This window comes from Hetaerina americana, unplaced genomic scaffold (assembly GCF_022747635.1).
Source record: "Hetaerina americana unplaced genomic scaffold, ioHetAmer1.1.p SCAF_4, whole genome shotgun sequence".
NCBI lineage: Eukaryota > Metazoa > Arthropoda > Insecta > Odonata > Calopterygidae > Hetaerina > Hetaerina americana.
In genome coordinates, this window is record NW_027286985.1 from 31,562,101 (window position 1) to 31,589,079 (window position 26,979).

A 26,979-nucleotide genomic window follows, 5' to 3' on the forward strand; every position below is an offset into this window, starting at 1 on the left:
ATCCTCAGCCCTCCACCTCCCTCCTCTCCCGCCCACATTTTTTCTTTCTCTCTCTCCTCCTTCCCCCATCTCTGCCTTTTTCTCAACCACCGCCACTGCCCTCTCCCGTCCCCTTCCTGACCTCTCTCCCCCGCTCAACCCGTCCCTTCCCTTATCCGAGTTACTTCCGCGAGGGGCCAGCGTGGCCCCGGCTTTCGGCGTCGCACCGGCGGTGTGGGAGGCGTCTTTGCCTTCGGAGGGGAGCAGAGAGGGATCGATGCTGGCCGCAGTGCGGGCCTGCCCGCCGCCCCTCCTCCCCGTGCACCCTGTCCGCCCTCTCCCAGCCCCCCTCGGCCGTCCCCGGCAACGGTCTGCCCCCACCACCATCACGTCCCCGGAACCTCCTCTCCCCCCTCCTGCTCCTTCTCCGTATCTCACCCTTCTCCTTCGTCCCCCTCCGTCCTCCCGTCACGTTCCGCGTGGCTCCATCCCGCATACTCTCCCATTCTCCTCCTCCCCGTTACCCACGCCCCATTCTCCCTCCGTCCCCCAACTCCTCTTCGTCCTTTTCCCACCCTCCACATCTCCGAAAACAGCGGGATACAGCAACTGCCCCCAAAAAAATACCCTCCCGATAATTCCTTCTCTCCTCTGCATCCTTTCCGCCCTCCCCTCGTCTCCTCTCTCCAAGTCTATCTCCATCTCCCTTTCTCTCACTTAGAAGAATGTACATATATGTGTACATGTGTGTGTGTGTGTTAATATATATACATATATATACATATATACACACACACACACACACACACACACACACACACACACATATATATATATATATATATATATATATATATATATATATATATATATATATATATATATATATATGACTATAAACACTGTAATCAACCCGAAGGTCGGTTTTGTGTGTGATGGTAGAGTTTACCCAGTACTAAGCCCGACGGCGTGTGAAATTCAGACATTAGGGTAGGGGGGCCAGTTCCTTTCCCTATCGGTTATGGTTTCCCAGGAAGATTTGGTACCCAAAAAATCACATATCCTGGGTGGCGCTGCAGGTGCCCGTAGAGGCTTGCCCGAGAATCGAACCCGGGCCCTCCATTCAGTAGTCCAAGGCTCTACCCCTGGACTACCATGACTCGTATATATTATATATATATATATATATATATATATATATATATATATATATATATATAATGTATAACACTTAGCACTAGTGGACACAGACAAAAACACAGAAACACATAAAAGGTGGCAACGACCACCGAAAATTCGAAAAATAGTGAGTCTCTTTTTTAATGTGTTTCTGTGTTTTTGTCTGTGTTTACTAGTGCTAAGTGTTATACATTATTATTCACGTCCGTGAGTCTTTCAAAAAGTGTTATATATATATATATATATATATATATATATATATATATATATATATATATATATATATATATATATATATATATATATTCAAACACGAAATCCCGCCAAACGGCGAATAAATACTCATATATACAGAAACATATATAAGGAAAAGGGATAGGAACACGTATAAAGGACGAACACAATAGAGGTGGGGAAGGCGGAATCGAACGGATCACAAGAGTAAAAATATTTCCTCAACCGGGACTCGAACACCGGATCTTTCCACTTGCCGGGCGGATGCTCTTAACCACTTGAGCTAGGATCTATATATATATATATATATATATATATATATATATATATATATGTGTGTGTGTGTGTGATGTTTTTTTTCTACTCTGCTTACAAACTCCCCCCTTCCCATGGCCGTCTATCTTCCTCTGTCAACCCTCATGACCCCCAACCCCCTCGCTCTCCCCAAAGCCCGCCCTTTCTGTCACTTGACACTGCCACCTGCCTCAATGTTACTTTCTGTCTGCCGTTATTGTTTATTATTTTATTTCATGATCTTTCGGAATAATTTTAGTTTCTGGGACGCTCATTCCTGAGGCTACAATTATTCGCTTGGAAGTTAGGAAGAATATTTTTTTTAATATTCTGGACAGTTTTCGCGAGCTGTCTTCCGATTCTTCTCGGAAAAACAACATACCCCTAAAAATTGGTCGAAAATAACAATGATAGGGGACTAAAAAAATACGGATGGAAGACGGGAAGAGGGTCGAGTTCCAGCAGACGCCGCCAATGTCGCCGTCTTATTTGCGCTCACTTCTTCCGAGGAAGGCGTGACGAGGCAACGTGGAGTTTGTGTGAGTGTATGGGAAGGGGGCAGGTGAAAGAGGGGAGAAGAAAAATAGGGGTGGGAGAGGGAGGAAAAAACATTCGCGTTTACAAACGCCGGGCATATTATTCGTCACGGAGATTCCCTTACTTTGATAAAAGGGGTTGAAGTTACCTCATTTAGCTCATAGATGGCGGGAGTGTTGTCTTCTCCCTCGCACCCGCCAAGTCGTCTCTGTCTGTCTCTCTTTCTCTAGCGCTATCTCTCTCTCTATCCCTATCTCTCTTGCAACTTTCCTTTCTCTATTCCTCTCTCGAGATGAGGAGGTGGGGTGTTTTTGGGGGTGGTGGAAGGGGATGGATGAGGAAGAGGTTGGAGGGGGAGAGTGGCGGGGAGGGGAATGCGTGGCGCAGCGATCGATGAGGCCGGCCTCCCTTTCACCCCCACCTTCCCCAATCTTCCTCCCTCCCGAAAACCTCCCGATTCCTCCTCCCCTCCCCCCCGCCCTACCCCTCTCCCTCGCCCACCCTTCCCCTTGCCCACCCCGAAAACCCCACACCTCCCGCTTCCTCTCCTTCAGACCGCAGTTGCGCCCTGGCTTCCCGAGGATTGCTCCGGTCGCCCGGGATATACGCTCCATCTCCTCTCCCTATCCCTCTTCGTCTTCTCTTGCCCTCTCCTCCACTCTTCCCCCTCTTCTCATCCACTTCCTCGTCCATTTCTACTTCCACCCCCCTCCCCCTAAGTTCCAAGTTTTCCTCTGTCTCTCCATCTGCAGGACAAACACACACGCATCACTAATCTCTCTCCGTGTATGTACACCTAAATGAACTCAATTAAATTTCATAGCATCCCACGCGTCATGTCACGACAATAAAAACAATGGTAGTTCTATGTAGTTTCTTTCCACTATGCTTCGCACTTAGCCGAGGCATTATCGGGTATTAATAACTGAAGCATAGGCCATGAATCAGTGTAAATATTTTCCAAGTTTTATTTGAAACTGACTTTTTGATTCATCTTGCGAGTACACTGTCTAGGGACACCCTGCACTTCCCTTTTACCAAGTTCCGAGAAAAACTAAGGAATACAACTTCTAAAAGAGAATTGCCATGTTTCAACGTTCTTGTAATGCCATCAAACTAAACACAAAAGAGATTAAACCCATATTTTGAATTTGGATTCCAATTCAAAGTGCCAACTTTTTTTTCGGGATTACCGCGATCGGTTCCTCCATGCCTTCACCTCTCGTTCGGTGCCTGATTTTACTCAAGCGCAATACCATGGCGATAGATCTCCGGTTATTTATCCGTACTATTCCTCTACTTTTCTGCGAATGGTATTTACAGCCGTAGGCCAATTAGCTTTCATGCATCACAGTAAACACTACCAAAGCATTTCAATTGCCGTATCTATTCCTTTTCTTCTATTTGCCATGTAAAATTCATCTTTTCGAAATATTTTCCCCCTGCTCTCCACCATTCTTTTAATCCAAAGCAAAAGGTTTTGAAACAACCGTTTTCTTGATTTTCCGGGGAAGTTTGTGCCTCATATCGCGCTCAACGAGAAAAAGGATCGCGTCCTGTGTGAATCAGACACCCTTTCTCTCGTTTTCATTCGACCTTTATCAGCTCAGCTCTCTCGCTCTCCCTCCCCCCACTCTCTCTATTCCTCCCTCCCCCTCATCCCCCGACCCATCTTTCTCTCTTGCTCTCATCCCTCAAAATGAAAAGAAAGAACGTGGAAGATCAAATAAGAAGTCTCTTTCTTCTCTTTCTCTCACTCACTCAACACATTATCCATTGCCCCTCCATCCCACGCCTCACCCCCTTTCACTCACCCTTTCCCGCCTCCATTGGTGTTCCCTCTAGCCCCGAAAATCCCCGACCCGCCTCTCACCATGGACACTTCACTTCCCCCTCTCCTCTGTTCCTCCCCCTCTCCATGCTTCCTCTCGGTTCCCTCTCCCAGGGTCTCTCCCCTCTCTTTCTCTCTCTCTCTCTCTCTCCCCTCTCCCAACTAAACTTCCAGCGACCATAAACTTGCATTTGCGTGACCTTCCTCCCAGTGGTCTCAAAACTCTCTCGACAACCTTTACCGCCATCGCTTCCACCCCTTCCCTCCTCCGCGCTCCAGTGCCTCTGATCCCCCTTTTCTCTCCCGTTTTATCACACAACCTCTTTCTCTCTTTCACTCGTTCTCTCTCCTCCTTCTTCCTCGCCTCCGCTACCTACCACTTTCAAACGCCCGTCTCCTTACATCTCCCCCCCCCCCCCACACCCATCTCCTCTTTCCCCTGCTACTCTCGCTCGCTCGGGGTATTTTTTCGGAGCTGTGGGTTTTAAAGTGGTCCGTTTTAATTCACGGGTTATTAGGAGAGATTGAAATCCAATATAACTCCTCCCCACCCCCCACCCATCCCCTCCCCGCCTCCCACTAGCTCTCAATTCCCTTTTTCTCTTCCCACCTCAACCGAAATCGGAGGCCGCCCGCACGGTGCCCCTTGGCTGTTCTCCTTTTTCCCCTTCCTCTCTCACCCCATTCTACTTTCTCCCTTGCCCCCCCCTGCCCTCTGTCACTGCCCACTCCACCTCCCGGGGTTAAGGTTGTTGCGGCTCCTAAGTTCGCTGTGACCGCCCACGCGGATGGACTAAGGGTTTCAGTTCACCGGGACGCGATTCCCTGTTGTCCACGTCGTGGTGCTGATTAGGGGGTTTGAAGGAACGAACGCTTCAAGTGCAGCGCGGGGGCCGTAAGGTGGAACGTTAGTGTTTCATGATTTCGACTGGCAGCATTGGCCTGCTTGGCCCAAAAATCTGCCGGCAACCAAACCCGCTCACCTATTTTTCACTCCATCGTTCCTCTTATTGCCAAATGCCGTAACCTCTCCTGTATAGTCACAGTAGATAACCTCTCTTCCGTAGCAATATTACTGATACAAGTAATGATAAAGGTTAATTATGTCTTATTGATAGCTTAATATTGAACTCTTACTTGATTTAGGAACGATTATGTCCAATACATTTGGATAATAAGCCTTGTCTGCAATTAAAAAATATCTTGATTGATAAATGAAACAGTTTCTGGCGTCACTTGGTGGAAATTCTTCATATTGAAATTAAATTTAAAATACTTTTTACTAATTGAAAATACTAATTGAAATAAAAATTTAAAAACAGGTGGAACCCGATGATGTTATACCATAACGAAACCTAGGTAGTAATAAAAGTGGTTTATGTGGAAAGGCGAAGTATTTTAAATTTAATTTCAATTGATTGATGAAAATTTATGGTGTTCGGTTTTTACCATAATTTAGTATCAGAACCCGTGAGTAAGTATCTGATCTCATTGGTTACCTCAATATAAAATATATAGGATAAAAACGCAACAAGCCAATGCCAATAATCCGATTTCATTGTTTCTAAAATGTATTTTACGATGCATCACGTATATTTTTATGTTTAATAAAATAAGTTGAGGACATTTATGAACGATTTGTTCACGTATTTTTGGCTGCCAACACTTCAAAAAGCAACTGAAATACGAACATGGTCAAGTGTAGTAGCTGATAATTAACTTGAAAGTTTCAGGTATTGTTTGCGAATTATTGGAAGATTGTTATGCATACTTACTTTCATTACAATTTCTAATTACAAATTTACAATTAAAAAAAAATATTTTTTCTAATATATTAAGTAAATATTTTGTATTATGGTCTTAAAACTCCCTCATAATGTGAAATTTGTAGTTTCACTAAGTTTCGAGTGAAAAATTATTGAAAAGTAGAGGGCTGGGAATTAATATAAAATCTTTTCTTCGCTTTTTTAGCCTTGAAAATCAGTAAATGAACTATTTTAAGCCGAGGGAATTCATATGAAATCCGAAAAAAGTATAAGGTTTCTGTAATGTGAATTGAAAGATGCTGGCTCGAATATGTACATAGGAGCAGCTATTTTTCGACCTTTTTATTGGTGTTAGCATGGACATTTGTCGTATAGGAGTACCCTCATTTTTATCTAAATGTTAGAATGGTCACAACTTTCGCAATACCTGAGTAGCAAATATCACTCTGGACATTGAAATTAAATTTAAAATACTTCGCCTTTCCACATAAACCACTTTTATTACTACCTAGGTTTCGTTATGGTATAACATCATCAGGTTTTATTCCATAAAGAAACCTAGGTAGTAATAAAAGTGGTTTATGTGGAAAGGCGAAGTATTTTAAATTTAATTTCAATATGAAGACTTTCCACCAAGTGACGCTAGAAACTGTTTCATTTATCACTCTGGACCTTTAAATAGGTTTTCAATCATTTACAAAGTCAATTAGTTTCAATTGGCCATAAAAGTATCAACGAAGGCTCAAGCCCGCTGTGTAAAATCACGGGCCAATAATTTCAATCGTGTTTTAGGGAATGGGATGAGATATATTTTAATTTTTTATCGGTAAAATCAAGTGAGAATGAGCAAATTGATGGTGACTTGATGATTGACCCTATGAATTTAATGATTTTATAATATTTGGAGACAAAAATAATGGACAATAGAATGCACGAAAATATTTCATTGCACTTATTATGTTTATTTATTTGTCTCTCTCTAAAGTCTCCTTGCGTAGATTTTGTTTCTTTTTGGTCAGATGTTTGGTATAGAAAGCAATGCTACCTTTTGATTATTTGTTATGGAATTCAGCCCTATCACCTTGGATTCAAAATTATTTTGAATTATTGATTGGAACAACTTCATACTGGCTGCAATATCATTCGTCCTTCGGTAATGCATTGCCGAATCCCAAATTTGTGTTTTTTCGGTTTCCTGGACAAGGATGTAATTAAGGTATAAAATTTATTTTAATGAATTAAAAATTTTATCGAATCATGCATAACGTTCCAACGAGACAAAGTGATTTTCTTATTGAAATACCACAGTTTTAACTTTAAAAAACGTTAAGACTTGACACCAGAGGTTTAAATGCTCAATCATTTTAATTCATCGTATCGAAAAAATACAAGTACATTTGCATAAAAATGTATGAATTTACGTAATAAAAGAACTGTTATTTTGTAAATGTCATATTTATAATAAAATTCATCAAATTAATGAAGTCAATGTATCTTTCGATACAATCTCTGGATACATCTTTGGATACAATTACTTCCGGATGCAGTTGTCTCTCTGCTATGGAGCGTAACCGATAATTATTATTGTAATATGAAATTTCTACATTAACAAAAAAGAGACATCTAGATGGGACTAGAAGTTTTTTTTGGGGATATGTTAACCCAAAAGTGCAAGGATTATTCAATTACCATCTACTGCTATATCTTTCTTTTAATGAAAACTTCTCCAGTAGAATGTAGTACTGAGACAAAGTGCGCGAATATTTTACACTACATCTCTCTAAACCCATTCATTATGAACGCAAATGTAGGATGATTATTTCTGTGGAACTTAATTGAAAGACTTGAAATTTATTAAGGAGTCTTTCTATGAAGAAAGGTTGTGCGGGTATTCATGGTGACTGCCAGTTTTTCATGAAGAGATTACCGAAGAGAATGTTCATCCTTTTCATATTGATTCGGATTTATACTTGGATTTAGATTTTGAGAGGACTCTAATAGAATTTATTGACTATTTGCATGTAGCAGTCTTCATTTTAGGTAAATTAAAACCAGAAATAGTATCAATTATCCTGCAACATTATTTAAGAATCATGATAGTAATAAATGGAAATCATTTAGTTAAGTATCTATAGCACACAATGAGCAAATAAATACATATTATCCTTGCATTTGAGTTTTCTTTGTATTGTCAGATATCAATTATTTTCTTTTAACTATCAGATTTGTATTCCATTCCAATTAAACTATAATATTCCATTCCATTTCTATGTTATAGCACTTCCTTCTGCTTTTGTTTATCACTTCCTTTCCATCCTCACATCTGCACCTATGTCACGTGATAATCACATCAAACCTTATGTTAACTATATAAAAACCGAGGAATACAGTTATAAACCTAAAGGCCGGTTTGATAGCTCAAGGTAGACGTCATCAATTACTAAGCCCGATGGCGTGTGAAATTCATCATCAGGGTAGGGGGGAGATCCTTTCCCCGTGCCGCTCATAGTCTCCGAGGAAGTTCTGGTATCCAAACAACTACATAGCTCGGGTGATGATTTATAATTATGTATATATGTACTATACTATACACATACATATAATACAAACAAATATTTTGAGAAATTCCAAAGAAACTGCGGTAGGTGCCGCAACAGTAACTTTTAACGGAGTCATCCGCTGATGTGCATTTCAGTGCAACGATTACAGAGTTTAAAAATCATTTGTCTTATGAGGACGCCTCGATATCTTAACTGGCTAAAGAACTCGAGCAGACATTGAGGGATCCGGGTTTGTATCCCGGTCAAGGCGATTGATTTTTAAAATCTGAAATTGTTGCATTGAAATATTTTGTGAATCAAATCCTCTTTTTTCAAATTATTTTCTATGTATATTTATGGTGATTACAGGAGACAAATTGACTTTCCTTGAACAACGAATTACTTCATTGTCACTCTCCTCCACCATTTATACTCATTACTACATAGAATGTTTTCTTTACTCAATTATCTTTACTTCAAATTTTATCATTCTCTCGGAAACACCACTTAACTATTGCTTCTTCTTAACATCTGGTTTCCTCATATGTTACTGCTCATAAGTTACTCTTTCAGGGCATATACTTCATCGTGAAATAGCATTTTAATGAGAACTTTTGTAACCTCAAAGCTAGTTGCAGGATGACGTCGAATTTTCTTTCGCGGAATGATTTACTACATCCTTGGCCTGACCTACTAGGGGGTATCATAAAGTTTTAATTATTACTAAAATACGCGAAATAGAAACTTAATTTTTGTTTGCTACTTCCCTACATAGTCACCATCCAGAGTTATACATTTCCTCACGTGTTTCTTGACCTTAAGAAATACGTCATATTAGACCTCAGCAGATTGCATCGAAAACCAAGTTCCACTTCTCTATTTGATTTGGCAACACAAATAAAGTCTTTTGAAAGATATTATTTGTGTTTTCAAATCTCCGACCACGCAATGGTATTTTGAATTCTGGGAATAAGAAAAAGTTGCTTGGGGTGAGATCGATAGAATAGGGCGGATGTGGCAAAATTTCAAGGCCACATTACTTTGATTCCTCAACCGCACCTCAAGATGAGTTAGCAAGTACATTGTCGACAAGATGAAGGATACCATTGGTGACCATACCCCGCCGTTTCTTTTTAAAAGTATCACACAATTTGTTCCGCAGTATGTAGTAATTGGCACTAGTGATGACCTTGCTTGCTTCTTCAGGTACTCTATTTAGATGACTCAAAGATAGTACTACAAAAACAGTAATCATTACCTTCCCTGCAGACTTACAGCAAAATACCTTCTTTGGGGGGAGGTGAGTTGCTGTGCTTCCACTCCTTCCTCATCTCTTTGGTCTCTAGATCAAATTGATAAATCCAAGATTCATCCATTGTTATGATGATAAAGATCCTCTACGTCTTGCTCCAAAAGATCCATCTCCCTTAACAGGTAGCGCCATGTTTGCTTCGGAAAAGGAGTCAGTAATCGTGGAACCCATGGAAGGTGATGATAGCTTCGACATGCAATCACAATTAATCACACGCTTTTCTCCATACTGCGAGTCATTTAAATTAACGGCTTCCTGAAACAAAACAAATCAACATTAATAGCTGTAATTTACAACATTATGTATCTAAAGATCAATCAATATGCTGACTAAATTTTATACAGATATCTCGGTTATTTTGTGCAGGTCTTCGTGAATAATTTTCCACACAATGCCGTAGCTAAGATCAGTCTCATTCATGTTCATTTGAATTGTTGCTCTTTGGCCTAATAGGATAAAGTCCTCCAATTTTTTCACTGTGGCAGCATCGTCTGCGAGTGATGGTCTTTCACTTCAGTGAGGGACATGTGGGCGGCTTGAAAGTCCCTTTTCCCCTCACAGCTGTGCCATATGACGGGATATCATATCATAAACAGCTATTAACTCATTGTTAATATGTCGGGCACTGTAAACTTTCAAATGAAGGAACGTAATTACACTTAAACGCATACAATCACACGCTTTTCTCCACACTGCGAGTCATTTCAATCTATGGCTTCCTGAAACAAAACAAATCAACATTAATGGCTGTAATTTACAACATTATGTATCTAACGATAAATTAATAAGCTGACTAAATTTTATCCAGATATATCAATTATTTTTGACCAATAATTACTCAAAAACGATACCCTCACGTATTTTCGTCATTCCTCATCGCTTTTCCATCGATTTGTCTTGTATTCCAGGTAATAAAATACTTGAATTTGTTCTAGGTTTTCTTAATTAAATTCATGCTCATGTTACTTTCATAAGCGCTACTTCTGGTTTATTTAACCTTGTATCTACTCATCACCTTTTCATTGATATCAACACTAGTTTTAAGATTTATTTAAGAAATGCCAGAGTTATCACGAGCTTGTGTCTCAATAAAATTATAGCATGCACCGTTTAAAATAATGTTCTCATCCTAACTTCCTTGGTATTTCTTTCTTTGAGACAGATAAAATTTTCTTATTGAGCTTTGTTCCTTCTGCTCTCCTGTAACTTTGTTTTCCTAGTTCACTATTTAATCAAATGTATCCTGTGTGATCCACGTTCTACTTTCCTCTTCTGATTTACTGTTTCCCAATACCTCTGTCGCGCTTTGAGCAATTCGTTCTTCCATGCTTGTCATTTGTCTTTGATATATCAGTTACAATTCAAATTATTGAAGGATTCATCTAAAATAATACACTAGGGTCTTAGATTAGAACCCATCAATAATATATTGTGAACATTTGACTGTGTCTAAGATTGCCCATTCATTATTACAGTATTTAGTTTTAGCCCTGAAACCCGCACAAGGTTGTTTCTTTCTTTAGCTTTGCTTCTCTCGAATTTATGTTACATTATAATATAGTCAATTAGAGTACTTTATTTCACTTCATTGATCATCTAATTGGGCAATAATTACCGAAATAATATTTTGGCCACTCATATTGCATCGTTCATATGTAAAGTTCGTGTATGAGCGTAGAACTCAATGATTTTCTAAAGAGCTAACTTCCTAAATACTAATTGCAGTGATGTCATTGCTTTATAGGTAAAATTAAGCGAATGATCGTCAATCAAGTCAAATTAAATTAAAACAAGACTTGGTCGAATTCTCGATCTTTGAAAACGAATGTACTGCATCGCAGCTCAACAATTACCGTCATTGATCACGTTCCTGCAAATATACTCGTAGACACACCAAATCTGAGTGACGTTCAATTTTGAGAATATTTTCTTCTCAGAGTGATAAATACCCTTCCATTAAAATTTGTTGTCTCAGGCGTAACTTTATGGAATTTGCATAACATATTCAAATGTAGGGAAATAATTGAATTTGTAGTTAGTTTCAAGTGTGTAGAATTACAAAGTCAATTATTTCATTACATTTCAATATACCCTTTCATTGTCGTCACCATATTTATCATCGTTAAACTGAAAAAAGGAGAATGTTAGGTAAGCGAGGAAGGGGTAGGAATAGGATAGGGATGTTGGACGGAATGAAGGGAGGAAAGTATACAGAGATGAAGATGGATTTTGTCGTAGAGTAGGATGTTTGGTTTTGTTTCGTATGGAGAGCCAAGAGAATTATTTGGTTTTTGTAGCCATCCAACACCTACCTTAGCCCGTAGATTATCTCTAATTATAATAAGATGGAAGAACGCTATACATATTCCTTTCAAACATTTTCTTTCGTTGAATATGTAAAAAATAAAGGTGACTTGTGAAATATTAGTTAGTTGTTTTATTTCTCCACATTACGGTGGTAAAGTTACTTTATTATACTAATGGAAACAATATTTTAGCTGAAATTAAAGTATTGATTTGAGGATTATTCATATTCTTGGCCTTAGTCGTTGTATGAACGACAAAAAAGAATAAAATATGCATTATCAGTAAACATGAGGATGGTATTTTAACTTCCCATTTACCGGTATCCCATGAACATCTTAAAACCAGAAAATCTTAATCTCTTGGTGTTAGATGAGATTGTCCAATCGCTTAACTCTGACGTTCAACTACTAACTCTGGTCAATAGCCAAGCATCTTTAAACTAGAAATGTGGGATTACAATTGTGTATATGTAAAGATAGGGCCAGTTTCAATGTGTCTTTATGTCCAAGTACATAGAGGATTGCACTTCCATTGAAATCGTCTATCCTCTGTCGGCCATACAGGTACTTCAGAATCATCTCTTTTCTCCTCAAATGAAATTCATTCTGATTGTTATAATTGCAAAATTTTAAAAAGTGATCGCCAGTGACTGCCTCATAGGAAATGATAATGACTTCAAAAAACCCGTTCGTTCACATGTAAATACAACCACTATCTTATAACAGAAGATCTTTTGCGCATTATATGCCTTAGGTTGATTTAATTGAGAAAGTTTTCGTTTCGTTTTGTATGTATCCTATTTAATCAATTGAGGTATTCTTCCATAATGACAGCAAGGCCAATATTGGAAAGCATTTGTGCCTACGTTAACTTAATTACTTTCTTGATACTAGTGGCAAAATTCTCTCTATCCAGCGATCCCGTAGCATGCTAAAATTCTTTCCAAGATCTGCAAACAAACCCCATGCACGCGAACACTCAAGGTCCTGACCTTGCCATGCTATTATGAATCGTCTGAACAATAATGTGAAATGAAAGAGAAAAGAACCATACTTTCATAAAATCTGTATAATACCTTGTATTCCTTTTACCCTTTGAACTTAAAATATCTGCCGAATTAAGGTAAACCCCGCTTATTGAATAAATGACGGATCAGGCTCAATGACCCAAGCTCTTCTTAAATCTTTGATCATAGGAAAGGGTGGAGGAATTATGTCGATTGAAAGTTTTTCGCATCTTATTTCACAATCTGGCTGGTAGAGTACGGTAGAGCTCCGTCGTTTCAATTGGCATACATTGATCCAGGTTCACGAGCGTTCAACCGCGACAACGGAAAAATGCGTTCTCATTCAAGCGAGGCATCTGATAAAGGGAAGGGACGAAAATGAAATTTGGAATTACCCCAGACGATTGCGAGGCAATCGCCACCTACCGTGTCGTTTGAATTACCTATGATGCCATCCAAATGTGATGCCGCCTACGGATCATTCGGCCGCAAGCAAATCCCTGTGAAGTGAGTGCGCCGATGGAATGTGGGAAAGAGATGACAAGGGAAAGGGGAGGAGGGAGAGAGTCGGTATCAAGCAAGTGTCGAAATCAGGTGACGCGGGCGCGATCACACAGATGAGCGTACAGTCGGAGGAGGGGATAAATTGGGGGGGGGGGAGCGAATGAGGAAGAAAAGGTAGTGGTGGAGAGGGAAGAAAGGAAATGGGCTCGTCGGTCCTTCCCTTCCCTCTTCTCCCCCTTCCCCCCACCTGCTTATCCGCTCTCTTTCCTACATCCATTTTTTTTCTCTTCTCCTTTCCCTCATCCCCTCGGCGAGGCCAAGAAGTTGCTTGCTTCTTCTTTTCCCTTCGCCGCTGCTACTGCTGCTTTGCGGATGGCGGTGTTGGTGCCTCCCCTCGCCGCACCTTGGCAAGAGAGGGAAAGCGAGAGAGGGAGAAGAGAGGTGCGGCATTGCCCCGCGGGGCGAGTGAGCGAGAGGAGGGGGGAGGATCAGGAGGGTCGGAGGGGGCGCCACTGCAGATGCTTCCTCCCTCTCCTCTCCCCCCCCCCCCCCCAACCCCTACTTCCTCCTTTTTCACTGGGCCGCCGGGCATCCCCTCCTCTCCTCACTCTCTCTCTCTCTCCCTCACTCCCTTTGGTGCCGCCACCTCCCTTCTCCATCTCTCTCTCTCTGCATCCCATCTCGTCCCCTTCGCACCAAAAACAACGACACTTGCCCTCCCCGCACCCTTCCCCTACTCCCTCCTCCAACCCGTTATTCCCTCCGGTCGAATGTAAACCTCCCCATACCCACCACCTCCACCTCCGTCTTTTCTTCCTCCGAAGGGAACCTCTTTCCGAGTCTTCCTCCCACGTCCGCCACCATCCCTTTTGCACAGTTTCACCCTTTTCTTTCGGATTATGGACAGATGCTACGTGCGCTAGTGACTATTTCTCCTCGTCTCATCTTACAAAGAACAACCTCATCCCTTCGTCTTGCATTTAGAATGAGTAATTAAAGATTGTCATGGTGATAAAATAAAATACAAGATTTTCCAATAATTTATCTGGGCTGAAAGTGTATTTTTCTATACTTTTGTGTCACTTGATGAAGGGAAATGTCCTTTTGTGTGGAGATTTGAAGAAATTATTGAGATTATTCACAAATGAAACAAGTTTTTAATATTCCACACTTTTATTAACTACTTCTGGCAGGTACTATAATTTCGTATTCATTAATTAGCTTTCCAAAAAGATATTTGCTGCTTAAAGAGCGAATGTCGATTTCTTGTAATAAGTTTGCAAGATATTAATTGCAAAAGCTGGTCATAGCTGTCAGTAAGTGTTAAATAACAGAGAGCTGTTTCAATAGTGAATATTATCAATTTTCTCAGAGTTGCTTCTCCTAACACTTACTTTATTTATGATAATAAGTACAATCGAGAAAGGAGATCGATTTGCTAATGTGACAGTTACACAGGTTAAAGAACAATTAATATGCGTAAATTAGGATATATCCCTGGTTAATGCCAATATTGACACCATCCCCGTGATCCAGGATTCTGGTTCTAGACATTTCTTTGTATTTAGGCATAATGCCACGAGCCTAACGGTTTTATGACAAAAACACCAGTCATGAAGGAACAGTTTGTAAAACCTCAAGAAACTTGGAAGAAATGTCGTGATTGAATAAATAATTTAGATGCAATGGATTCTGCTATATTTATCTCGAATCGTGTGGGAAGGATTTGTTTGATCGGTCTGCTAATACTGTTTCATTTTTTTTAATGCCTACTTGTGATATTTGGGACTACAGTCATTCCTTGGTGACAAAATAATTCTACTAATAATGTTATATTTTTCCCGGGTAATTTTTTTGAAGTTTATTTGGTAACTTTAAACATAGCGAAATAATTTTCTCGATATTATTTTCATATATATGTTAAAGCTACCAGCTGCGGGTTCCCACTTCTTGAGATCTCTTGGTGTCAAATACCACCTCTCTTTAACTGTTTTAGGATTATTCCTAAGCAGTATATTCTAGCCAACCAAGTACTTTCATGGCCGAGTCTAGTGGTAGTATATATAGTCTATGACTACGTGAGTCTAGCGAACAGTTTGTGCAGGATATGCAGTAATTGATCCTATCCGGATGTGATACATTTAAAACCAATCGATTATTTGAAAATATCGAGTGATATCTTCATAGTTTATGTACGTGAATGTAATCTGAAACACCGGGTGCTCTGGAAACTGATTGGATTATTATTTACAAAATTAACTCAATCAAGCATACGAAACGCCAACCTACCAAGGGGATTTTTTTTTACGTGACTGCATCCCTGCAAAAGTAAAATGTCACTAAGGTGATGAGAGTAATCGTGAAATTCAAGACCTACCGATTAATTCTTTAATCTGTTGACCTTAGGATGCACGATGCTACATAATAGGGGAAAGAACAATGCGAGAATATGTCGAGTTTTCGGAGACGGAGTGCAATCAGTGCGCTACGCAGGAAAGTGAAAGGACTTTCAGTTGAGGATAGAAAGGAATATAGATCCACACTAAAAGGAATATAACAGACAAGGTATTTACCAAAGCAGAAGAGATTCGTGCAACAAGGAAGGAATCTATATGTTGAAGAGCTATAAGGTGAAGATATTAAGCCAGGTAGTTTAGATACATATGAGAATATGGATTCGATCAGGGTAGCTTCGGTCCGGGAGTAAGTACTTCATATCAAGATAGAAGAAGGAAGAGGAAGAAGGCTATGCAGGGAAAGATATTATTCCTGTAGTACTACTTATTAGAAATAGAAGAAACATTTTTACGTCTCTTTTGTGGATTATATTGACGTCTCATTGTGGATTATGTTTATAAATATATAAATAAAACATAATATATATATATTACATTTCATATATTATTATTATTACGTAATCATTCGGTTATGGTAGGTTTGGATGGACACAACAACCAAATAATTATCTGGTTTCTCCTAAAAAACAATAAATCTCTTTATATACATATTTATTTATTTATATAAAATAATTAATCCACCGGGTAAGGTAGGTTTTGGATGGGTACAAACCATTAAAAGGTAAGGCGACACATTTTCATTGTCCCTCCAAACAAAGCACAACCATACATCCGTACATACTTCAATAATCCCATCTTCAATTTCTATTACTTTCTTCCTTCATCCCGTCCGATTCCCAATCCTATTCCTCCCCCTTTCTCACTTGCAAGGCATTCTCCCCTCTATCACAGTCTTCAGCATTCGATTGCCAATCAAAATGACCGGCAACTATCTTTCCTGTCTCATTTTGTGTTCTCCCAGCCATTTACCCTCCTCCTCCATCTAACCGACCACTGGGTCGTTTATTTTCCTTTCTGTACACGTCATCATTTCCATCCTTCTCCACACTCACATTTCAAAAGCCTCCAATCTACGCCTATCATACTGATTCAATTACCAAATTTCTGCGCTGTACATAACATCAAAGTTTTGACGAGTTTTTTTTTAGCATCCTTACTCAAAGTCCCTGTCATCAATTCCCTCCTTGTGAAAGCAATTTAGCCTAATGACATTCTTCTCCTTACGTCCCTACTACTTTGACCATTTTGGTCCAAAACACTGTCGAGATACCGAAACTGTTCCACTTGCTGTAGTTTTTGCCTTCCTATTTTAACGTTTAACTTAGCCTTTCTCTTCTTCGAAAACCGAACAATCTTTGATTTATTCACATTTATTCTTATGCCATACCTGTCGCACTGATTTTCCAGTGCCTTCAGCGGAGTTTGTAACCGCTTAACTGACTGATAAACTAAGCTTGATCATTCGTAAACCAATTTGAGGTATTTCCCTCCACCTTTCATTCCTACCTCCAGTTCCTCCCATGCCTCTTCAACCATTTCCTCCACATACCTGTTTACGTTGAACAGCACGGGTGATAATGGACACCTCTGCCTTACACCTCTTCCTAACACTACCCATCCGGACTCTTCACCTTCCACTCGCGATTGAGCAGTCTGAGGCATGTACCAGTTGCGGATGTCTCAAATCCCCCCAATCTACTCCTTTGTTCTGCAATATGTTCAATATTTTTCCCAATTCAATCTATCTAAAGCCTTTCCGAAATACACGAAAAGAAAAATACATTTAGATTGTATTCTATGCTCCTCTCTATATATGATTTCACTACTGCTTTGGCATCACGCGTACCTCTCCCCTTCCTGAGCCCAAACTGATCACCCCTAAGTACTTAATTATTTGCTCTGCTCTCCATTCTCTTGTTAATGATCCTGAGGATGAATTTATACATGATACATGATAAATAAAACTTATTGTTCTGTAAAGTTAGGTAAATTCCTATAGCCTAAAATAAGAAAACCCTGTGGACGTTACTTCGGCCAGCCGGTGACCGTCACCAGTGGAAAGTAAGGGATTGAAAGTGAGAAGTCTCTTGTCATAGAACAGTGCTACTACGGTACTTACGTCTTCTCACTGTCAAACTCTTACCTCTACACGTTAATAGTCACCGGTTGACCGAAATAACGTCATTGGAGCTGTCTAGTTTCCTTATTGTTGACAATAGAAATCAACCTAACTTCACATTTAAAGCATATGGCTCGCACGAGTTCTTTTTATTGCTCTGTAGTCATCACATTACAGTCCTTACATTTTTTGGGATAGGAAATAACACTGATTTCACGAAGTCTTCCAGCCAAATTTCTTTCTCATTAATGCTACGAGTTAATCCTAAAAAATTCTTCCTTCCACTTATTCCAAAACTTTTTAGCAGTTCCGCGGGAAATTTGTCTACCCCCAGTGTTTGATTTCAATTTCCTTCGTGCCTTTACTATCTCACCGTAAATTATGCTATCGTTATCTGCGTTCTATCCTTTGCGTCCAATTTTGCTGGCCTAATACCTTTACCATTCAGTTCCTTTCTATATTTCTTGGGTCTTTTCTGGTTCGAATGATATTTTTCCTGACTTATCTCTGATTCTTATCTCGGATTGACAGTTAGATTTCCCCCTCCTGCCTCTAGTATTCTAATCCTTCTGTATAATGTACCAATTCTACCCCTATTCTATAAACTCTCCAAATCCTCGTCCTGCGTCTTCCATTACACTTCTTTAGCTCTACTCGCCTCAATTTATTATTCAAATCTCCTTACTTCCTTCTGCGAAATTCTGTATTTACATTATTCCAATTATTTCTTTCGTCTAATTTTCTAATCATCTCATCCGTGATCCATTGTTTCCATGTCCTTTACTTATTCACACTGCCGATATTTTATTTTGAGGTTATCGATTACCATTTTTTCATATATTTCCACTTTTCCTCGGTAGTACTCACTCATGATTTTCTCTACATCCTGCTGATACTCCTTCCTTCTCAATACGGTTAATTACATTTTCTGAACCACCTTCCCTGCTTTATCTTTTCTAATGGAACGCTACAGTTTATAGTTACTAAATGGTGATCAAAGTTCGCATTCACTCCTGTGAAACTGTTCGAATTGATCACAGTTCCTAAAGTCTAACTGATATATTTTTACTTATTTTGAAATGATTCAATAATACGCGAAAAGTAGTAAAATTTGGAATTTTATTAAATGCTTACTGAGGTGCAAGAGTAAGAAAATTTCACACCCATAACGCATAAAACGGAGTGAATGAACTAAAAAGATAATAATTTTTCTAACCAAGTTTAAATCTTTGCCGTCAAAGAAGTTACTGGCTACTTATTTTCAGTCAAGATTTGCTAGGGTTTAGGTGTAAATTTCTTATAAATAACGAAATGTATACCCTGTGCTTTTTTTCATTGTTTCGGGTGGTTTTTATAAATCAATTTCCATATCTTGGAATTGCTCATAGGTCAGTGGGAGTAATGCAATGTTCAGGACGATTCAGTCTTCTTTGTGAAATAATGGTCGTTTTACAATTCCTTGTATTTTGATTCAATTCATCTACAATCCCTACAGCTACCTCCAAGCACTTATGAGTTCTATCAAGGGCATCTATCCAGGCAGTGTTACGGGCAAGTATGGAAAACTGCGCGGTGTGTTTTAAATACATCGTATATGTAGACGAGTAGGTATAATCAGAATAAGGAGATGTGGAATGCTGAAGAAAAACCGTTGTCTTCATTATTTAATTGTCTCAAGGGAGCTTAAAGTGATTTCTTATACAATGATTAAAATACTTAAAATTTAAATGCACTAAAAAAGATACACTGTCTCCAAGAAGGGACTGGAGAGTGCGATGAGTTCTTCACAGAAATTTAATGTGTTTGGAGAGTTGGCCGAAATCGGTGTGTCGAATAATATAACGCTTATTCAGAAGCGGACGTTTTATAACTGAGCCACCGACTTACCGATCATCTCATTAATGTATTTTATTGTAATTTGCAATGTGATATGTGGTGGTTTTATAAACAGGAAGTTTAGAGTTTTCCATAATCTAGTCGTATTTCAGTGTTTCTAAAATTGTGTAGTTATGTAAAGGAAGTTTCTTTGATGACATTATGATACGCCGCGGTTATTTAAAAGACGTTTTTGAGACTTATATTTATGATATTCTGCGACTGTATATTGCATCTCTTTGGCCGTGAAATTTCGTCTATGAAGACCCACTACACCCAGAATGCTTGTTCTTTTTTCCTGTCGGTTTGTCAACGAAATCGTCGTTCGGTGGGTTGACATTGTTATTAGTTCGCCTTCCAAAAAAATTCTGTCGATAAAATCCATTTCGTTGATTGGAGTTACGGTGAAGTTCATATTTCCGCAACCTATTTTCCGACGGACTCACCTAGAGCAACTGAGAGAGAAAGACGAAATAAAAGAGTTAGAAATCTGTATCCGAAATGAGCCAAAAAATATTTTGCTCTTCCAAAAATGTCATTTTTGCTCAATATACTCCGAACGAAAATGCAGTTCAAAAATCTAAGGATAGTCAAATCGAATTAGAGTCATGAACAGAATTATGAATATATTTCCTTGTGCATTGCTCATTCTTTTAAATTCGCAAAGGTACCCGTGCAAACAATTTAGATCCTATTGAAAGAGCATCCATTCCTATTTCACTTTAAACCTATGTAATAATTAGGCACTTTTACACAAGAGAAAATGTATAAAAGGCACCAAAGACACTGCTGCCTAACTATGGCAGTTTTATTTTTAATTTTACGACCTTATTTATTTAGTGACGACGTAATTTTATTTATTTTGCATAGAAGCCAAGGCAAACAAAATATAGCTGAATCAATTTCACTTATCTCACTAATTGAAACAGATGTTATATATGCTACAATATTTGCAAAAAGCTTCATAATTATAGCATGCATGCCTAAGTTATGATTGAGTTAAATCATGTATGGTATACAATTTGTTCAAGAACATTTTTAATCGCTAAATGTTGAGATAAAAAACTCACATTGTTAGATATGTTTTTGCTTACCTGAAAAATGCGTCCATTATTATTGTTCTCACTCGTTCATGTTTTTAAGCATAGATTCTACAGTATTAGTTCGCAATATTAATTTAACCGTGTTTATTTTTTTATTTTCTCTACTGTGTTAGTTATGTTTTTCACCGTATACTTTATCTTTTTCCTTTATTTCAATTTACACACAACAAGGGAAGCTTTTGTGAGTACATTAACCACTGCTTCAAGCTCTGTGTGATTGGTAAAAGAATTTGAAATCCGACCCTTTGCTCGCTAGAATAATCAAAAATGAAATTCATTTTTATTATTTAATACTTCTTTTCATCTATTAATCCTCACGCCCTGGAATATCGCTCCTCCCTGGAATAGTAATCAATTTAATTAAAATTAGGCCACATCGGTCAACTAAACTATACAAATTTTGAAGGGCGAAAATTATTTATTTGAAAGATAAGGAATGGTCGCGGGAACAGAGTGTTTCATTGATAGCAATTCACTAGGGATCGGATAGGAATGACGTCACTGCCACAAGAAAACAGTGGGAGGGAGCGTGTCTTGTTGCTCGAACCTGAACTGCATGCATTAAACGAGGACACAGCCCCGGGGACCATATTAATAGAGAAAGAGATAGACAATTGAAAATTTAGATCACTCAATTTCTCAATTCGAGGATATTCAACGACCAACTCAGTCTTAATATATTTCAGGTAAGGAGATGCGGAATAATAAAGAATGTGTCCCTCACCCGCTGTATGGAGGAAGTACTGCCAATACTGTTGTTTTGCTGCCAATTTATCGAATCCCTGCTCTACATTTGCTCTTGCCATTCCTAGAGAAAGCTAAAAGACTATTTCTAAGTCTATTTTATTTTTAGCGAGGCTTGGTTCCAAATATTTGGTAGAGGATTTGCCTCGGCATTTTTAACTGTAGCTTGGGCGTTATTCTAGCACATCTGGCTCTTATACCGAATCTCTCCTCTTTCCTGGGCAGCTTCTATTCTCCGCATGCAAATTAGATCCAAGGGCATAAGGCGAACAATCAATGAGGCTGGGGAAAACTTACTTTTTTGCCAACATATGCACCAAAGGAAGTGCTCAGAATGTGTTGGCAATGGCCGTTTTTAATATTAACTATTTAATATTTCATTCTGAGAAAAGAAATATTGATGAAATCGGACTTAATTTCTTCTTTAATCAGATGCAGAAGAAGCAATGAGAGAAAAATTTATTGGATATGGTAGTAAAAAATTGTAGATAAAACTAAATAAGACAGCATAGTGATTTTTATTTTTGCAATCTTCAATTATTCTAGCATTTCAATGCATATTATTCTCTCACTTTGATATCTATTAACATTGCACGAATATTCAGTAGGATTGTAGTTTATCCCATTGAATTCTGGTATATCTTATCGAATTGTTGGCAGTAACACATTAGGCGGCTAAGAAAGTATTTGCACGCGGTGTTATTAAAAAAAAAATTATTCGCCTAAAACTTAAAATTTATTTTTGCAATTTTTAATTCGAGATCTCGGGAATCAGTTTATTAAGAAATCCATTCACTCGCCGTATGGACAAAAGAAGACTCCCAGAGGTTTCTTCGAAATCTAAGATAAGGAAGGGTAACGGCTGTCTGGTTGAATGATTTACAATATGGTCTGTCACGAAACTGCATAATGTATTGTTTACCATTACCTTATTTCTGTGTATGTTAATATTATCTGGGAAAGTCGTCAGTATATAGATGTATATCATTGATATTATTATCTTTCGATAATAACCCCCGTCCAGAGCACATCAGGGCACCCGCCATTCAAGAAATTTTTCATTTGTGGGAATGCCATGCAGTTTCCATCTTAAGATTTCCTAGTGTTGCCATTTATGTGATTTTGCATCAGTCTTTTAAACGAACCATACAGCATTTCTCTTCATTCTATCGCAAATATATGTTTAATACCTCCACATCCAGTCTCTTTCAAGGTTGTTAATTTTGACTTACTCCTTTAGGATTGGTCAGTAACGACCTAATCCGTAGAGACTTAATATGACACGTTTTCCTATGAATCGAAACACATTGCCATCAATTGCAATGAGCAACATAATATTTTGTTTAGCAATTTTTATTCGTAACAGCTCAAATCGAGATTTTAATTTAAAGGCGAACATGTTTTTAGGGTAACTATTAAGTTCACAGGATCTTTTATCGAGAGCCTCGAATCTGAAAACTGTCTTGATGGAAATTCAGCACTACCTGGAACGAGGGAAATTATTATTTGTCGTTCTTATCGATAGCAATAGGTGCATCTTTCTCTAACCAGATCCCTGGAACTCTTTGGTAGAATCACTTTCAAAATTACTATCGCCACTCACAGTCTATGAAACCAAATAACTCACTCTTATTTTGCAATCGTGTCCGCACGGAGGAGAACGCAGAGACTGCGTATTTGACATATTGATGTTACACCATAATTTATAATTGCATTATTTTTGTTTATAATCTATCCAGAAAAATGAATTTATTTTCTAGTTCAAGCAGAAAAAAACTAGTTTTTTGAATTACCATTACAAGTTCACATCCGTACATTTTGGAAAATATGAATTTGTGAATTTCGAGTTCTTCAGCCATTTAGTTTATTTTGCACTCTTAAGAGAAAGGGCCGTTGTTGGGGGAAACCATGGCCATCCCTTTATTACCTTCCTCGAGGTACTCTATCGGTAAATATTTGTTTTCTATCTAAAGGGAATGCTATCGATTTATTTTGAGGATCAATTTTGGGATTTGGATTAGTTAAACTAATTTGAAGATTACACTCCAATCAAAATGGAGCAGTTTCGCATTTTGATAACTTGAGGATTAAATTCAAACTAGGATTAAAGCAACATTTCCTGAAGAGGCTTCCGAGCTTCACCGCGTTTGGAGCATTTTGTGGCCCCAAGTGGGTTGCAGCGAGAGCGTTCGGGGTCCAAGTGCCCCCGACTCATGCTGCCATCAACCAAATCAAACTCTGAAAGCCACTCGTCGTAACTGAATTGCTGGGACAGCCAACAATCAATCATGGGTTTATATTTCCCTGCTTTAAGTTGTTATTTTTCATGGAGCATATGTGATGAATCTTTTTGTCACGAGGATCCTTTTAGCAACTTCACCCGTATTATTGTAGGAATTGTGTTTCTCGAGAGGTCTAGTAGGGGTAGAGGTATCTTTCACTATTGGAAGTTTCAAGAAACCTCATTCTGCTGATATCTTGGGCATAATTTTCAAAAGTTCTACTGCGAATTTTATTGTATGATTTTCATTCCCTAGAGATTTACGGTTATTTTTTGAAATTACGGCTTAGGGTTACGTATAAAGGTTTAATAATTCAAAATTGCAAAGCACTTAAAAGAAGCCGCTATATGCCTGCCATTTTTTTCATGATTTTTCTTTATTTTTTAGAAATGTTTTGAACCAAATAGAAAATTATAATATTAGTATTTTATAGAGAGAACTATGAAAAAACATAAATAATGAAATGGCGAAGACGTGAAGAGCCTAAGTTATACATCAAACTAGATAGACTATAATTAGAATATGTAGATGGATAATTTCAGCTTCTATAAGTTTGAAGAAAGAGGGCTTTTTTGGAGTACTCATACTTGTATAAATTTCTTATCCTCTTTGCTAACATATCACAAATATATTTCTCCTAGTAATGGGACGAATTAAAGAACTATGTTTTTATTAAATAAATCACGATACCAACAACAATAACATCCACACTGTTGGAATTCAGAAAAGTTTCGTGATGGTTGTACCCTAAGTGTATAGCCTGATATTTGCTATAATATTTTCGCGATGGTTTCCATCATTCTTAATATCATCATTAGATTATTTCTCAGAAAGAAGCTTTCTTACTTGAAAACCCTTACTCGTAAATGTCAGGAAAAACTCTTTGGTAGCCATTCGTAAATATTTCACTGTTTGGTTAACATTAAACTTTCATTGTATACTGTCGTCATGCTCATTATTGTAAACGCTCGTTTAATTTCAATATTTACTTAATTGACAATGGTTTATTATTACAATAACCGTGAACTAGTTTGTAAATTCGACTCCGGGCACCAGACTGAATATTCTCACGCTAAATGCCCTGATGCCCTATCCACTGGTTTTCTAATTAATGAATCAACGACCACGGCTTCACCTCATGAGCGCATGCCGCCGCTTGACCTTGTACACTATCCTATCGCGGGAGTTATTTTTCTTTTTCCACTCTTAGTGACTCAGTGACACCCCTCTCTCTCCCTCCCCTGGCCACTTCCGGCACAGAACATTGCCTTGCACGGAGGAGAAACATTCCTTTCCGAGAGTGGGAAGAAGAGGCTGCTCTTAGAAGTGACATCCGCTCAGCTGGAGCACACGTGGAAGCGAATAATCCTCACGCAAGTCTGCAGTCAACTGTCATTGCAGCAAAACAACCTTCCCGTATTCCAGCCCCGTCTTAACCTCCTACCCCCTTCAGCCAACCTCTCGAGACCTCCCCTACTTTTTCCGCATTTGTTTATGTTCTCCACCACGGAATTCTCTTTTTTTCCCCTCCCTGCTCTTTTTTAGAGCCGTGGATAAGCGGGACATGTAGTTTTTTTATTATTTTTTTTAAGTGGCTCCGCCTGCATTCCTCGAAGTTCTCTCCACTTTGAGGGCGTCTCGACCGCCCTCCCCACTCCTCCCCATCTCAATTCACGACACAGTGCATCTCGCCTTTTCCATCTTTCTCTCTGTCTCTCTCCCCTCCCTCCTTATCAAAAGAATTCCCATGGTCACTCCCCGCCGTCATTCCACCCCCCACTCCTCTTTTAAGTTCGTCCCACTCTTCCCGCAGTCTCACACCCCATAATTTTACCCCCTCCCCTCGTAATTTCCTACTCCTTTGTCTCCCTCTCGGACACTTGAATACCTCCCCACCCCACCTTCCCTTCTCCCGGTGACCCTCTTCGCCACCCCGCCCCCTTTTTATCGCCGTCTCCTCCCTTCCTCCTCCCACCGCTACCTCTTCACTGGGTCTGGGTCTTCTCTCGTTACTCCTTCAACCCCTCCCACCACGACCGCCCCCTCAGGCCATCCCACCCCCTACCCTTCACCACTGGTGCTATCGATTTGACGATAGGTGGAGTGGTGGTGAGGGAAGAGTGGTGTGGCTATTTTCGGATTATGCACTCGTTTGGAGGTGGTTAAGGCCGTATCAACATCATTATTTAATGGTGTCACGGGTGGCATTTTAAAGACTCCTGCGGTGTCGAGGGCCGCGACCACTTCGCTCCTCCCCGTTCCCAACTCTCTCTTCTTTGTCTGCTCTTTCTCTTGCTTTGTTTCTCCTTTTCCTAACTCTGCCTCTAGTTCCTTCTATCCATGAAAAATTTCCCATGTCTACGTCCTACCCTTTTCTTTTTCTCTTTCTTTGCTAAACCGCCCTTTATTATATTATATTGTTTCCACGGAGGTGAAAATTTGGCGGGAGGGTGGGTGATTGGAAGGAGGGAGTTATGTGGGATGATGACTGCATCTCAAGGTGATTCTGAGTTTTAGCAGCAGAATTTGCGTTAAGACTCCCCAACGATTGTGTCATATAGCATAACTTTAACAAAGGTACTAATTCTAGGATAAATAAATCATCAATACCCGATATTGAGCGGCGACCTTTGAATTGTTAGCTTTACACAGATCCGAATATTGTTCTCTATTCTCCATTCAGCTTTTTTCACGACGAAACGACGGCGAGGGCCTTGGTAGACACCGACGAAGTAGTTCTGGACTCACAATGACGGAACACAATTTGGTTGGACAGTGCTGAAGAAAGTTTTTTAATTCATTTCATTCTTCAATACTTACCGCGTCCGCGAAACAGTAAGGAAATGAGTGAGGAAAATGGTGAAATTTTAAAATTCAACACTGATTTATTTCTTCACAGACTATATTAAGTTTGATTTTCGTCGAGCATTAGTGAAAAGATTACGCGAACATTAAAAAATGAGCCGCACACATGCCCATGTGTAGGAGTAGAACTGGTATCCGTGTTTAG